The sequence below is a fragment of the Polyodon spathula genome, chromosome 9 (genome assembly GCF_017654505.1).
Source record: "Polyodon spathula isolate WHYD16114869_AA chromosome 9, ASM1765450v1, whole genome shotgun sequence".
Lineage (NCBI taxonomy): Eukaryota > Metazoa > Chordata > Actinopteri > Acipenseriformes > Polyodontidae > Polyodon > Polyodon spathula.
The window spans coordinates 24,910,560-24,927,551 of NC_054542.1; the positions used below are offsets into that span (position 1 = coordinate 24,910,560).

The following is a 16,992-nucleotide window of genomic DNA, read 5'->3' on the forward strand; positions in this document are numbered from 1 at the left end:
GTTCCCAATATAAATACAAATACAAATACAAATTAATGACCTTTAAGTCCACTCCCATCTGCGTTACTCGAAAATTGATTATATTTTGAGGTACATATTTCCTTGTAAGTTGGCCTTGTGATTGAAATATTCGCCTAATAATAATTATATATATATATATATATATATATATATATATATATATATATATATATATATATATAACAATGCCAGGATATTTAGTCAGTAAGAGGGTTATGTAAGGCGAAATGAGCAATAAAGGCCTCAACCCCACCAAATCCAATAGGATATAAATGCACACAATAAAGTGGCCAGGCAGTGCATATTTGAATGCTCTACTGTATTTACACTTTCTTTAGAGTAAAGGCCTCCACACACCAGAAACAATGCAGCAGGTGAATGTGTCGCACCACGACAAAAACAAAAAAACCCTTTTCCGTGTGCCAAGAGGACTTTGATGCCATTCCTCTGACATATGGTAACCAGTGGAGTACCACAGGGATCAGTATTAAGTCCTCTGCTCTTTCTAATCTACATTAATGACTTAGATTCTGGTATAGTAAGCAGACATGTTAAATTTGCAGACAACACAAAAATAGGAGTAGTAAACACCATTGCAGCAAAGGTAATTCAGAATGATCTAGACAGCATTCAGAACTGGGCAGACACATGGCAAATTACATTTAATATAGAAAAGTGTAAGGTACTGCACGCAGGCAATAAGAATATGCATTATAAATACCATATGGAAGATACTGAAATTGAAGAAGAAGTCTATAAAAAAAACCTAGGAGTTTATGTTGACTCAGAAATGTCTTCATCTAGACAATGTGGGGAAGCTATAAAAAAGGCCAACAAAATGCTCAGATATACAGTGAAAATAGTTGAATTTACAGTATGGTATGTCAAGGGAAGTAATGTTAAAACTTTACAATGCATTAGTAAGACTTCATCTAGAATATTGTGTTCACTTCTGGTCACCTCACTACAAAAAAGGATATTACCGCTCTAGAAAGAGTGCAAAAAAGTGACCAGAACTATTCTGAGTTTAAAAGGCATGGCATATGCAGACAGGCTAAAATAATTTAATATATTCAGTCTTGAACAAAGAAGACTACACAGCAATCTGATTCAAGCATTTTAAATTCTAAAAGCTATTGACAATGTCGACCCAGGGGACTTTTTAGCCCTGAAAAAAGAAACAAGAACCAGGGGCCACAAATGGAGATTATATAAAGGGGCATTCAGAACAGAAAATAGGAGGCACTTTTTTACTTTCTTATATTCTTATGTATATGTTTTTATTTGCTTTGATTTTCGTGCTCCACAAATCACCTCACCTCTGGGTTGTAAGTGCGGCCACTAAATAGCCTGATGCACAGGTGGCGCTCATTGAGACCCTCATTATCATGATTGCAATTTGTGCGTGTTGAGTAATTTGCATTGCTGTTAAGCTTACATAGGCCACAGTGCAAAATAATTGCCTGGCCGCAATGCAATTTAGATTTTCAGCCACAATTGTTTGCACTACGGCTATCCTTACATCAGCCCCAATGTGTTTTAAAGTTTTTACAGTTTTCAATAAAACGTATTTTGGAATCTGTGTAGTGTCATTATAAATGGTTTATTTCTTTACATATTTATTTTAAATCACTGTTTAAATCTTTAAGAGTCACTGCCATGACAAGTTGTCATTACCGTAACTGTAATGTCATTACAGTAACAATAGTTCTTTTAGTGAATAAAACTGCAGAGGCATTGCCAGGAGTGAAAGTTATATTAGCAAATGGTTACGAGGCTCATATTTGAAAAAATAAGACTTTGGTATACTTTTAATCATTGCTAATATGTTTCTTAATTAAAAATATCAGTATAAAACCTGATAAAAGTGCCAAAACTAAGTTTAACTTTAATTTTATTAGTCAATAAATATTAATCAAAGTTTATCTTTTGAAAAATGAAGGAAATATTTTCACTAATGTGTGATGTCATAATGCCTAATCGATTTTATGTACATTTCTCTTCATACAACAGTTTTTAGTTGTGTTACGGTAATGACAGATGTATTATGTGCTGAACCATTTTTGAACAAAAATAGTTATGTGATATGCAGATATGACTTGTTCTTATTTCATTTTGGTTGTTTCGCTAAAAAAATATCATAAATTTCTCAATTTTTGGAACCCCAATTTGTCCCGTTTCTGTGGAATGACTGATATATACATATTGTAATGGCGGGTGCCACAGCTGCCAGGCAGGGACTTTCCCCGATCCCTGGACTGGGGGAATTCCCCCCACAGCTGCCAGGCAGGGACTTTCCCGGATCCCTGGGCTAGGGAGTTTCCCCTCAGCTGCTGGGCAGGGACTTTCCTGGCTGCTGAAGTGTCCACTCTGGTTTGACTGAAGCGGGCACTGCCTCCCTCTGGCTCCCCTATAAAAGGGGCTGGGAGCTGGACATCGGGGTTAACCTGGAGAAAAGGGACTGAGACCTGGAAATTGTTTAAACTTGTTATTTTGATCAGTGTTTTGTGTGCGAAATAAAGCCAAGTGTTGTACTTCGAGAAACTCTCTTTTGTCTCCTTCTTGACATTGCTACATTGGTGTCAGAAGTGGCTCTTTTGTACAGCGGAATCTGCGCAATGCTTTAGTGTGAGAGATCCCGGGTTCACGCCCGCCCTCTGCCTGTGTGTGGATTGCCGTGCCCTGTGTGATGCACCTGTCTGTGGGAACCAAGATCGCTACAATATATTAAAAACTACTAAAAGATAACATAAAAATAACAATAGTAGTTGTGTATTTTTTATGTCTATCTAAAAAAAACTAGGTTTGAAGGGTTGGCAGTGCTCTGCTCCAGGCTAGCTCCAGACCTGAAAGAGGCCCCCTGCTCCAGCACCAGGCTGGCTCCAGCAACCCCTGCTCCAACTCTGGCCGTTTATACCTGGCTCCACCTCCAGAGCCAAAAAAAACCAATGGAAACGAAGATGGTATCATTATTGGTGTTACTTGGCTATAAATATTCCAAGATGATTAAATGCAGAGCCTATAGAAAGTCTACACCCGTTTTTTCACATTTTGTTGTGTCAGTGCCTCAGAGTTTCATACATTTAAATGATAATTGTTTTCCATTTATCTAGACACCATACTCCACACTGTTAAGGGGAAAAAAAGTTTTTATTGAGAAAAAATATATATTAAAAATACAAAACTGAAAGACCATAATTGGATAAGTCTCCACCCCCCTGAGTTAATATTTGGTGGAAGCACCTTTGGCAGTAATTGCAGCTGCGAGTCTGTTGGGATAGGTCTATACCAACTTTGCACACCTAGATTTGACAATATTTGACCATTCCTCTTTACAAAACTGTTCAAGCTCTGTCAAGTTCCTTGGGGAGCACTGATGGACAGCAATCTTCAAGTCATGCCACAAATTTCCGATTGGATTTAGGTTGGGGCTCCGACTGGGCCACTCAAGGACATTTACCTTTTTGTTTCTTTGCCTCTCCAGTGTAGCTTTGGCTGTGTGCTTTGGGTCATTGTCATGCTGAAAGGTGAACTTCCATCCCAGTTTCAGCTTTCTTGTAGAGGGCAGCAGGTTTTCCTCAAGGACTTCTCTGTATTTTGCTCCATTCATTTTCCCTTCTACCCTGACAAATGTCCCAGTCCCTGCCAACGTGAAACATCCCCATAATGTGATGCTGCCACCACCATACTTCGCTGTAGGGATGGTGTTCTTTGGGTGATGCACTGTGTTGGGTTTGCGCCAAACATAACGCTTTGCATTTAGGCCAAAAAGTTTCATTTTAGTTTTGTCAGACCACAAAACTTTTTGTCACATGGTTACGCATACTTCAAACGGGATTCAAGGTGGGCTTTCTTGAGTAATTCTTTCTTGCCACCCTACCATACAGGCCAGATTTGTGGAGTGCTTGGGATATTGTTGTTACATGCACACTTTGACCAGTCTTGGCCATAAAAGTCTGTAGCTCTTGCAAAGTTGTCTCTTGGTAGAATCTCTGATCAGTCTCCTTCTTGCTCAGTCATCTAGTTTGAAGGACGGCCTGATCTAGGAGGGGTCTTGATGGTGCCATACTCCTTCCACTTCTTAATAATTGTCTTGGCCATCCTTCAAGGCCTTTGATATTTTTTATACCCATTGCTTGATCTGTGTCTTTCAACAACTTTGAGTTCTTTTGAAAGCACCTTGGTGCTCATGGTTGAGCATTGCTTTGAAATGCACTACCTAGCAGAGGGAACCTACAGGAACTGCTGAATTTATCCTGAAATCATGTGAATCTCTACAATTTAATACAGATGGAGGCCACTTAATTTGGTGTGTGAGTTTGAAGGCAATTGGTTACACATGAGCTAATTTAAGGTTGCTATTGCGAGGGGGGTGGACACTTATCGAACCAAGCCATTTTAGTTTTTATTTTTAATGTATTTTCTACAAATTTCTAGAATATTTTTTCACTTGGAAGTTGTGAGGTAGGATATGTAGATAAATGAAAAAAAAAAAAAAATTTTAATGCATTTTAATTCCAGGCTATAAGGCAACAAAAGGCAAAATTTTGAAAGGGGGTGTAGACTTTCTATAGGCACTGTATGTGTTTGAGTAAAAGAGACACATGTATACAGAAATCTGATTTCAAAGCTTCACTGTTTTATTTTCTTGTGCAACTTTTTTAGGTACTCGTTTGACAAAATCAACATATTTACAACATAAAAAAACATCTGTTTAACCTTTCAAACATAACAAAGTAGAATATAGTATAAGAAATAAAGAAAAAAAAAAAAAAAAAAAAAAAAAAAAAAAAAACAGTGAAATATGTGCCCTAAAAGTTAGGGGTAAGTAAAATATTAAATACTAGAGAAAGGAACATATTTTTGTCATACAATTGGAAATACAAACACAACATGCACTTAGTGTACAAAACATTAGAAACATCTTCCTAATATTGAGTTGCACCCCATTTTGCCCTCAAAACACCTCAATTTGTCAGGGCATGGACTCTACAAGGTGTCGAAAGCATTCCACAGGGATGCTGGCCCAGATATCCTGTGGCATTCAAACGTTGCACAACTTTTATCAAGGGGCCAAATGTGTGCCATGAAAACACACCCCACACCATCACACCACCACCACCAGCCTACAATGTTGACATGCGGCATGATGTATGCATGTACCCATGTGGTTTTCTCCATACCTTAGTCCTCCCATCAGCGTGAAACAGCAGGAACCGGGATTCATCAGACCTGGCAATGTTTTTCCAGTCCTCTAGTGTCCAGTGTTTTTGTTCCTTAGCCCACTGCAACCGTGGTTTCTTGTGTTTTGCGGAAAGAAGTAGAACTCTGTTAAGCTTTCGGCTGTCATACCCCATTCGTGTCAAGGTACGACGAGTTGTGGATTTTTTTATGGGTCTTTCGGCACCAATGTTGTACTGGACTGTCAGTTGACTAACTGTAGCCCGTCTGTTGCTCTGCACAATTCGTGTCAGCCTCCTTTGGCCTCTTTCATCAATGAGCTGTTTTCGACCACTGACCTGCCGTTGGACGGATGTCCTTTGGGTGGTGGACCATCCTTGATACACATGGGAAACTGTTGACCGTGAAAAACCCAGTAGGTTTGCAGTTCTTGACACATTCAAACCGGCGCGCCTGGCACCTAGTACCATACCCTGTTCAAATGCACTTAAATCTTGTGTCTTGCCCATTTACCCTCTGAATGTCACACATACACAGTCCATGTCTCAATTGTGTCAAAGTTTAAAAATCTTTCATCTACACTGATTGAAGTGGATTTAACAGGTTACATCAATAAGGGATCATAGCTTTCATCTGGATTCACCTTGTCAGTCTATTTCATGTAAAGAGCAGATGTTCCTAATGGTTTGTGCACTCAATGTATATAAATCTAAACATTTTTTCCATTTAGTTTGACATATTATTTTTGGTTACTCATGTTCAATTATGGTGCCTTCTAGCAGTTACTCCCTTTGTCTGACACTTAGTGACTTTTTCCAATTTCCCCTTTCTCAGTCCTTACTCAAGGATAGGTTACGGTTTATCAGAATAATTTTTTCAACATTTGCAGAATTCAGTCTTGTTCTCCGATCCGTGATTAGGTCCCCTGCTTTGGAGAACAGATTTTCACTTTACACTCATGTTGCAGGCACACATAAGAAACAATGTGACAGCTGTGCCAACAAAGACAATGAATCTTTGCAATTTTTCCAATAAGCCAAAGGGCAGGAGCCCAAATGCTCCCTCTTCTTTGCTGCATACACCTTCAGCTCATTGTGCAAAGCAGATCCTTCCATGTTATCATCGTCTTCAGGGCTGCTGTCAGAAAGCTCATAGATGCTTTCAGATGTACATGCTCTATTGGGTGGAGCTGGATCACTTTCAGCAGGTCCACATAGAACAGACAAGCCTTTGGTCACAGCTTCTTTTTGCTCATTGTCGAAGAGACAGGTTTTAAACCGTGGATCCAGGATCAACACAAGCAATACCTATGAAGTTACATATTCTGTTAATTCAAATAAATTGGACATAATATATGAGAGTGTTTAATGTAAGGTAGGAAAAAGTGGAGCAGCTCCAGGACCTCAGCTCCCACTCCAGGCACTGGAGCACTCTGGTGAGCCTGAATCCAGCTCTAGCACTCCAGCTCCAGCTCCGCTCCGGCTCCGGAGCACAGCTAAAAAAGCTGGCCAGCTCCACTCCAGCTCCGGGACTTGAAGCTGGCTCTGGGCTTCTAATTTGTTCCATACTTATGGTGGCTCGTTGAGGCCATCAACAAAAAAAAAAAAAAAAAGAAAACCTTTGTTATCACGTGATCACAAGATAAATTACCTCAAGATCTCGATTTCACCATTCTATTATCTCGTGATCACATCATTTAAATTATCTCAGGAAAACAGAAGTAATGCCACCGTACATACAGGTTTTTTTTCACCTATTTCGGAAGGTTCTAGCTATTACTTTATAAAGATGTTTGAAAATATATGAAATGTAATATCAATGTAGGACACTGCAGCTTTCTATTTCATGTATATCTGTATAGACCTGTATACTATACTGGTTTACTACACAGGCTCTTAGATAACCATTAACTTTATATGTACATCAAATTTCCATTGCATTTTCCTTTAAGGGACAGAATTGTCAGATATCAGTAGTTTTTTAATCAAGTCATCCCAGAAAGTTATGCTTATATGAACAAGTTATAATTTCCATCTAAAAGTATTTATGCCTCAACCGCATTCTGTATTGCAGTGGTGATTAGATCTATTAAGACAGTGTGGTATTCCATTTTAAAACTCATCATCTCATCCATACAACTTGTCAATCCTTGTATTCATACTACATTAACCTAGTGTATTTCTCCTTATGCTAGTTTGCATGAACAAAACATTGTGAGATTTGTAATGACAGATATTGCTTTGTTATTTGTTCAACACAATCAAAAGAGGGCAAGGCCAAATCCCCCCAAAACAGAGGAAAGTCCATCACATTTGTCATTTGTTCAGTCAAATAAATCTGGTTTAAAAGAAAGCATTATTCCTCACTGTGACAACAGGTAAGAGAAAACAGAACTAGTGAAATGACAGTAAGTTTGGTTGACCTGTTTAAAATGCTAAATAAACGACAAAAAAAATCCCAAATTACCCAGTAAGAACCATTAAAATTGTAAAACACAAAATGCATGCAAAGGAGAACAAATTACGACATCAAAAGAATGAGTGTTCAGTATGGTTTAAAAATGGTTTCTATTTCAGAGAAAAAACAGATATTAAAACTTTTCTACAAAATTTCAATGAGCATTCTGTAACACAAGTGCTAAAACCCTAAATATCTGCACTATGGATACTGACATCATGACTACAGCAGGCACCATATTCAATGGTACACCAATCTTGATTAACATGGAAGATTGTTTTATTTTTTGGAAAAAGTAAAACATTCCCAGCCATTTTTTATGCATTTGTGGTAAATGAATAATATTTTGGGTAGTGCTACACTTGTGGGGATGTGTTGCTCATTCAATATTTTTAATGTTTTGTATTTGAAGAGGGAAACATGATATATTCAGGGATACCTAGGTTTAATAAGCAAGGGAGTTAGGTGAAATAGACAGTTAGTGCCCCACCTCAGTCATTCATTCTTCATTTATTTATTTCTCCCTGCAATACACCAGGACCCCAGGTCACTGGAACCAGAGCCAGGTTTGAATAACAAGGCTTTTACATTATGTGACTGACTACAATGCCTATTACAAAGGCATAAACCATATTTATGTATACGTGGTTGCACATTAGCTTTCAGAATTCAGAATTTAAAAAAAAAATCTATTCACAGTATATTTCCCCTAGGAAAAAAGTTTATTAAAAACTCATTTAGGTTAGAAATAGCTCTTAAAGAGCATGCATTACTGCTGATAGCAATTTTAATAGCTCTGTGCCTATACCTAATGAGTTAGAGGGTACATTTTTTTTCTCACAAAAATTGTGAATGGCAGAAATGTATTGGAAATGCAAATTGATCATGACTTTCGTTTGATGTGGGCTATGCCAGAATTTAAGCTTAGCTCTTTGACCCATACCAGCATCAAGAGAAATCAGAGGTTTCTAACGTGGGATAATAGATTCTCATCAAGGCTCATAGCTTTAGGAAATTGTTTAATCTTCTCGCCTCTTTAAAGCAGCTGTGACTAAGGAGTCCCAAAAGCCTCCAAACCAGCTCAGCAGCCCTGAAGAAAGCTGATTATGTAAATTGCACTTTGTCATTCTGCCATGATTCAATTCAGTTCTGTAAATAAATATGCTGTTCACATCCATCTGTTAAAAGTCAGCCAAGATAATTTTTTTCCTCTGGTTAATATGTTAACAAGAACAAAAAATATCACAAGGGGGTTTAAAGTAAAAGATAACTGGAACTAAAAACTAATAGCGGCAACAGAAGATGGGAACTTGTAAGAAGGAATGTTTTTTTCCAGTATCGCAATTCATGTCAAAATGGAGATGACTATAGGATTTATATATGGTGATTATATGACACAGATCTGGGTGTTTAAAAGTGCAATGTATTGCTATCAGGTTTAATTTACACTTAAATATAATTCCTCAGTGTCTATTTCCAAAAGTCTGCTGGAGTTAGCCTCTGTTGTTTCACAGATCTTTGGTAACTAGTTTGTTTAAAGTTGCACTGTCCCGCAAGTATTTTACACTAAAATATTTTTTTCCTGGGTGAATATTTACTTCATTTTTCATTACCCATCTGTGTTGGCTTACTAGTTTGTTTACATTGCCTAAGATTTAGTTGCAGGCACACAAGCTTCCTCTCTCCTTGAAGCTTACTGGCCACACTTTGCTCTGTGAAAAAAACAGCAATCCTGTTACTGCCTGCTACAGAAGGGAGTTATGGGTGAATGTGGGGAAACAAGCTGTCTCCCTATTTTAACCTGCTTCTCCCAATTGACCGGCTACGATTTTTGTACCAGTAGAAGGTTATTATCAACATATTCAAGCACTGTTATAGTTCAGACAAATAAAAAAAATGGTTCACCTTATTTCCCAAATAGTGCTTTTGCTTTACTATTACAGGAGACACCTACAAGAGTTTTTATTTTCAACACAAGCCTAGAAGTAAAAAAAAAAAAAAAAAAAAACTGAACACAAATGAAACCATTTGAAACCATGCACCATTAAACAAGAAGTTAAGAAGGACCACATACCTCTCAGACACCTCAGTGGATTTTTTCAGAATGAAAGCATTTGGTTTAAAAGCTCTTAGATGCTCACTTCAGTACGAGAAGATGTCAATTTCTCAATTCCTGACTGGGCCGACGATAAAAATGGTTTCCAAGCTAACATGCAGAATGAAAAAAAGGAAGTGTCAAAGCATGTGTGACAGATGTGCAATTTTGAGAGGGGGATAGGCTGGTCACAAGTTTACTCAGCTGTGTTAAAAGAATAAAGTCTACCCATAAGCAATAACTGATGAAAAACATACTTCTCTAGTGATTTTCTGAGCTACATGACAGCGGCATCAATAAATGTACAGCATATTGTTTAGGTTTTATCTGAATTTCTTCATGCATTTTCTGGAAAAACAATTTCTAATAATAATTCCATATGGTACTTTCAGATTTAAAAAAAAAAAAAAAATCCTTACTGTGAGGCGAGAGTGTATTAAATGGAATGTCCAGACAGTAATTTATGTGTACAGAAATAAAATAATTTATTTCTATTTTCTATACACAACAAAAGGATTAAATAACAAAAGAAAACAAAATGGTGTGAGGGAAGGAGTGCAGGGGTGAAATCCAAAACAAACGTGATGACTCGTCTTTAATTTGTCTTCGTGGTGACCATAAACAAAAAAAAAGACAAAAGAAATGTTAGTATTTCAAAAAAAAAACCCGCTGCACAAAACCAGTCTCTCCCTTCACCCGTTACTCCTCCTATTTTTCTTTCGGACCAACCCCGAACACAGTAGTACGTTCCCTTTAGTATGTAATGTCCCGCCTCTGTAGTCAGTGGAACACCAATCCCCAACCGACACGTGTCCTTCTCCTTCACTTGACTCCAGTGGCTGGAAGTTACATACTCGTACTTCCGCCCCTCACCAAGGTGCCGCCCCTCAAAAAGATGACTTTTGCCATGGTCACGAGATCTTGGTAAGGGAAGTCCCGAGTTGGTTTGATGCCACCTACTGTCGGGAGGCTGAATCACAGACCGAAACCCCTTTGACTCATCACATATCCCACCCCTCAGAGTGGAGCCGAAGGAACACTCGGAAACCTCTAACCCTTCCCTTTTACCTCCCTCCCGGGAAAAAAAATCAGCATTTTGATGTAACTTACCCGCACGATACCTTATTTGAAAGGCGAAGGGTTGGAGCGCCAGGTACCACCGCGTAATCCTAGCGTTTGAATCCTTCATCGTGTCTAACCACTTTAAAGAAGCGTGATCTGTGATGAGTACAAAGGGTCGTCCCAGAAGATAGTATTTTAAAGATTCCACTGCCCATTTCACTGCCAGGCATTCTTTCTCCACTACCGAATACCTCTGTTCTCTGGGCAGTAACTTCCGACTGATGTATAGTATCGGGTGTTCTATACCATCTCTCTCCTGGGACAGAACCGCCCCCAGACCAGTCTGCGATGCATCTGTCTGCAGGACGAACTCTCGGCTGAAATCCGGGCTTATTAATGCTGGGGCCTGACTCAAATTAGTTTTAATAGATTCAAAGGCTGTCTGACACTCTGCACTCCACTTAACTTTATTTGGAGCGTTCTTTTTAGTGAGATCAGTGAGAGGGGCGGCTATAGTGGAAAAGTGTGGAATAAAGCGGCGGTAATAACCAGCCAACCCTAACAGTGATCTCACCTGGGTTTTCGTGGTAGGTACCGGTGAATCCAACAAAGCCTGGACTTTTGAAACCAACGGTTTCACTCTACCCTTACCCATTATGAAACCTAAATATTTAGTTTCTTCTTTTCCAATAGCGCACTTTGCCATGTTCGCTGTGAGCCCCGCCCTCCTCAGAGACTGTAAGACGGCTTCTAATCTAGTCAAATGTTCTCTCCAGGAAGAACTATAAATGACTACATCATCGATATACGCAGCTGCATACTCTCGATGAGGTTGTAAAACCCTGTCCATTAGTCTCTGAAAAGTAGCAGGCGCTCCATGAAGTCCGAACGGCATAGTACAAAATTGAAAAAGACCCTCTGGGGTTGAAAATGCCGTTTTCTCACGAGAGGCTTTCGTTAATGGAATTTGCCAATATCCTTTCGTCAGATCCAGAGTTGAAATAAACCGAGCTTGCCCCAGTTTGTCTAAGAGTTCATCTACTCGAGGCATGGGATATGCATCAAACTTGGAGATAGCATTCACCCTCCTAAAATCGATACATAATCGTAGTGACCCATCTGGCTTGTCTATTGGTACTATTGGGCTACACCACTCACTTCGGGAAGGTTCAATTACCCCAAGTTTCAACATACACTCCACCTCCCTTCGAACAGAATCTCTCCGACTCTCTGGAATGCGATACGGTCTCTGTCTAACTCTTAGACCTGGCGGAGTGATAATAGCATGTTCGATCAAATGCGTTCTTCCAGGCACGTTAGAAAACACATCACTGAACATTTTGATTAAATTGCTTACCTCTTGCGTTGATCAGGAGTTAATTGTTCCCCCATCGGGACCTCAATTGCTGACTCTGACTCAATTGAGGGTCCAAAATCCTCTCCCTCCTGTACAGGAGATATAAAATGGACTTCCCGTTCTTTCCACGGTTTCAGGAGATTAACATGATAAATTTGACTTTCTTTCCGACGCCCAGGCTGTCGGATCTCATAATTGACTTTACCAATTGCTCGAATAACCTGAAAGGGACCCTGCCATTTAGCAAACAACTTAGATTCCGATGAGGGCAACAATAACAACACTTTATCTCCAGGTCGAAAGTTCCGAATTCTTGCATTTTTATTGTAGCTTTGTTGCTGCTTCTGCTGTGCCGCTTTGAGATTGTCATGTGCCAATCGACCGACTAATTCTAAGCGATCGCGTAACTGCAACACATATTTTACTACATTTTTAGACTCCTTTGACTGTTCTTCCCAGCCTTCTCTTATGAGATCCAAGATACCCCGCGGCTGCCGACCGTACAAGAGCTCAAACGGGGAAAACCCCGTTGAGGATTGTGGTACCTCGCGAACTGCAAAGAGCAAGTAGGGAAGCAGTTTAGCCCAATTGCGTTTTTCTTGATCTACAAAGCGGCGCAACATATTTTTCAAAGTCTGATTAAATCGTTCAACAAGCCCATCCGTTTGTGGATGAAAAACTGAGGTTCTAATTGAACGAATTTTCAATAATTTATATAGTTGCTGAATACAGTCTGACATAAAATTAGTGCCCTGATCAGTGAGAATTTCTTTCGGGATTCCCACCCTAGAGAATATTTTTACCAATTCATTCGCTACAGCTATTGCATTCATAGAGCGTAAGGGAACAGCTTCTGGATATCTCGTTGCGTAGTCCACTACTACTAAAATATACCGATATCCTGACTCTGTTCCCTCCAGAGGGCCTACTAAATCTACACCAATCCTTTCAAACGGTACCCCAATAATTGGAAGTGGAACCAGAGGTGCGGGGCGAACTGACTTAGGGGCAGCTAATTGACATTCAGGACACTCCGATACATACTTCCGCACCAGACCATAAACCCCAGGCCAAAAAAACCGGGCCAGAATTCGTTCCTGAGTCTTTTCAGTTCCCAAATGACCTGAAAATGGAATGTCATGCGCCAATCTCATGATTTCTGACTGAAAAGGCCTAGGAACCAATAACTGTTTTACGAGCTGTCCCGTCCCGGGAGCCCGGGTTATTCTATATAATAAGTGCCCAGATACAGAAAAATGCGGAAATACCACCGGTTGTCCTTCCTGCATATCCTTCCCCTCGATATATCTAACCCGTTTCCAAGCATACTGTAACGTGGGATCATTTTGTTGTTCATATCCCAAGTCAATATCTCGGTCCCAATGGTTAGGTACACAGAGAGGAGTGTCTTTTATTACATGACCTTCCACCTCAGTAACCTCGCAGCCCCGGTTACACTGAATACCTACTCCCTTTCCTTGCCGTTTCAACGATTGGTTTACTTTTGTGTCAGACCCCTCCCCTTGTCGTCTCAGAGTTCCCTCATATTTTTCCACCCGACGCTCTCTTTTTGTTTTTCTTGGGCGGATTTTAGGGTTAAACAGGTCGGATTGCAACGGAAAAATCTCGCCAATTGTTTTCTCCTGTTGCTTTAATTGTCCCCTGGTAGAAACTAAGACCATTTCCCGACCTAAAATACGATCAAAAAACGGCCAGTCTCTTCCCAGGAGAACAGGGTATGGTAAACATTGCGCTACAGCCACTTTAACGCAAGCTGAATAATCACCTACAATAAGTCTAACTTTAGTGGTGGGATAAACCCGAGTTTCTCCATGAATACAGGAGATAGCCACTTTACCCTGTGGCTCCCAGGCTACCCCATCCAAGAGAGCTTGCCGAATCAATGTTTGTGCACACCCAGAGTCCGCAAATGCGTAAGTACTCTTTCCCCCGACCTGTACTCTTAACTGATAAGGGCCCTCCCGACATTCCCCAGTGTTCCTACCTGTTACTGCTGACCAGGATCTTGTCGCCAGGTCCACCTTTATTACTGGACAATTCCTGGCAATGTGTCCAGGCTCATTACATTGGTAGCACACTTGGTTAGGAGGCATCAACGGAGTTAATCTGTCCTGCGAGTCCGCGACCGGCAGGTTAGGGGGATTCTCTCTCGCCCAGGATGGGGCTAACCTCGACCTCCATGGTCTGAAGGTCCGGTTACCCCCTCTGGGCTTCATTGGTTGGTTGGTCCGAGTTAGTTTAGGGGCAGGAGTGGGGTCTGACCCGGCACCTTCGTTTGCGTCTTCGTAGGCCTCCGCCAGGAGGAGGGCATCCTCGAGAGTGGTAGGTCTATTCCTCTTAATCCACTCTCGATTCCCTGGCGGTAGTATAGACGCAAACTGTTCTATAACTATTTTCTGCACCAGTTCTTGGGGTGTATGTTCTTCTGGCCGCAGCCACCGGGTGCACTGATCTAAAAGATATTGTCCCGCAACCCGGGGCCGCATCCCCTTGGACAGCTGGTATTCCCGAAAACGGCGCCGGTATGTTTCCTCCGTGATCCCGAGGCGTGAGAGAATGGCTTCTTTAACTTTAACATAGTCCCCTGCATTCGTGGCCGTCAGGGCTCGATACGCTGCCTGAGCTTCCCCTGTCAGGCAGGGTGCCAATTTCATGGCCCAGTGTTCCCTAGGCCACTCTGCAGCCTCTGCCACTCTCTCAAACGTAATCAAGAAAGCCTCGGGATCATCTTCCGAGGTCATCTTCTGAAGATTAGGCTGAGCTGCAAACATCCGGGCAACCGCTCTCTCTGATGTTGATATTGATAGTTTTTCTACCAGCTGTCCCAAGAACTGGGCGAGCTGTTCCAGGTGCCGTGTCTCTCTCTCCTCTCGCTTCTCCTCCTGCTCCCTAAACATTGTCAAAACTGTAGCTGGATCCATTTTCACTTCTGACACCACGTGTGAGGCGAGAGTGTATTAAATGGAATGTCCAGACAGTAATTTATGTGTACAGAAATAAAATAATTTATTTTTATTTTCTATACACAACAAAAAGGATTAAATAACAAACGAAAAACAAAATGGTGTGAGGGAAGGAGTGCAGGGGTGAAATCCAAAACAAACTGATGACTCGTCTTTAATTTGTCTTCGTGGTGACCATAAACAAAAAAAAAGACAAAAGAAATGTTAGTATTTCAAAAAAACCCGCTGCACAAAACCAGTCTCTCCCTTCACCCGTTACTCCTCCTATTTTTTCTTTCGGACCAACCCCGAACACAGTAGTACGTTCCCTTTAGTATGTAATGTCCCGCCTCTGTAGTCAGTGGAACACCAATCCCCAACCGACACGTGTCCTTCTCCTTCACTTGACTCCAGTGGCTGGAAGTTACATACTCGTACTTCCGCCCCTCACCAAGGTGCCGCCCCTCAAAAGATGACTTTTGCCATGGTCACGAGATCTTGGTAAGGGAAGTCCCGAGTTGGTTTGATGCCACCTACTGTCGGGAGGCTGAATCACAGACCGAAACCCCTTTGACTCATCACACTTACTTATGAATATCTCGCGCTTCGCCTGAAGCAAAGTATGCTTCAGTTTAAAAATCAAATATTATAGCATCTACTGTGGTAGAAAAGCGAACCATTCTGCCCGTGCTTAGTGTATCTGCATGAAACTGGTGTGAAAACACCAGGAATTCAATAATACACGCTGTTTACGTGCCTCCCATAAACATCCTGGTTCCTAAACCATTAAACTGATAAACATTGCAGGACCATCTGCCTTTGCCGTCTGAGTGAAGAATCAGAAATATACGACAGTGTAGCTCTGAGGGTTCTGAGCACCTCCACAGAAGAACTCACAAGAGCTCGATGGGAAAGGTTTATATCCCTCACCTGATGTTTTGTTGTTGTTCCAATGGTAAGTTGAAAGTACATGTGACGAGTTGCCTTGGGAGGTTACTGTGGTGCTGAATACCTGGCTAAAAAAACAATTACACAGTATATGCTCCTCATACACAGTATATTGCAATCTGATTTCAATAAGTCAGTCAGTAGTTTGTTTGTGCAAAAATGTCCCTTTTAAGATCCTTGAAGCTATTCAGTATCTGGACACTGGCTGGCACTGTGTGCTTAGAGAAAACACATACCCCATTTACACAAGCCACTTTAAAGCTAGTTTTGAGGTGGCTTAGCTCTAAGGATGGTTTTTAGTATTTATTTATTTATTTATTTATTTATTTATTTATTCATTTTTAGAGTGTAAATGCAGCATTTCTAATTCCAGTCATCTCAAAAAGTGGTCTGCTTCACAGGGTGGCATTGCAATGGCTTTGTCTGTTTTATTTGTATGATTTTGTTGGTTCTGTTTTCAATGTCTATATTATCAGACAATTGTGTACTTTTCATGCTAGTACTAGTAACCTCTTATTAGCGGTTAGGAAAATAAATATCCAGGTTCCTGTGCCTGAAACTGTCGAGAATAAACAAAAAAAGATTCTTACCACCGGCTCTGATTGCTCTAGCCTGTCATGTCTGTTGCTTTTGCTGTGAGTTTCTGCGTCCTGTTCCCAAGGAGACGGCTGAGTCACACTGACCCAGGGGTTGTTGCTCACAACGTACCTCTGTGTGAGTCGGCTCACGGACCGATGCGTTCACAGTAGAGAAAAAACAGACCAAAGTTGTCTCTAAGCCAACCTCTGGAGCAGGACACTTTGGTTGGATGGTTGAAATTACGACGGGTGTGTTTACACTACAAAAAAAAAAAGATGGCTTAAAAGTAGCTACTCTAAAGAGGGTAGAAGAGAGATTTAAATGTTTTG

At 40.7% G+C, this 16,992-nt stretch overlaps 1 protein-coding gene across 1 annotated transcript in view; it reads right to left on the bottom strand.

Annotated features, from left to right (window-relative positions):
• The window catches only part of LOC121320545 (glutamate-rich protein 6-like), a 44,383-nt gene extending 27,637 nt beyond the window's left edge, over positions 1 to 16,746 (bottom strand). Inside the window, exons 1-3 of the mRNA XM_041258955.1 lie at positions 16,675 to 16,746; positions 16,067 to 16,152; positions 9,734 to 9,865 (exon numbers count right to left, since the gene is read on the bottom strand). The gene's annotated coding sequence lies outside the window, so the exon portion shown is untranslated. The remainder of the gene's footprint in view (positions 1 to 9,733; positions 9,866 to 16,066; positions 16,153 to 16,674) is intronic.
• Between the last annotated feature and the right edge of the window lie 246 nt (positions 16,747 to 16,992).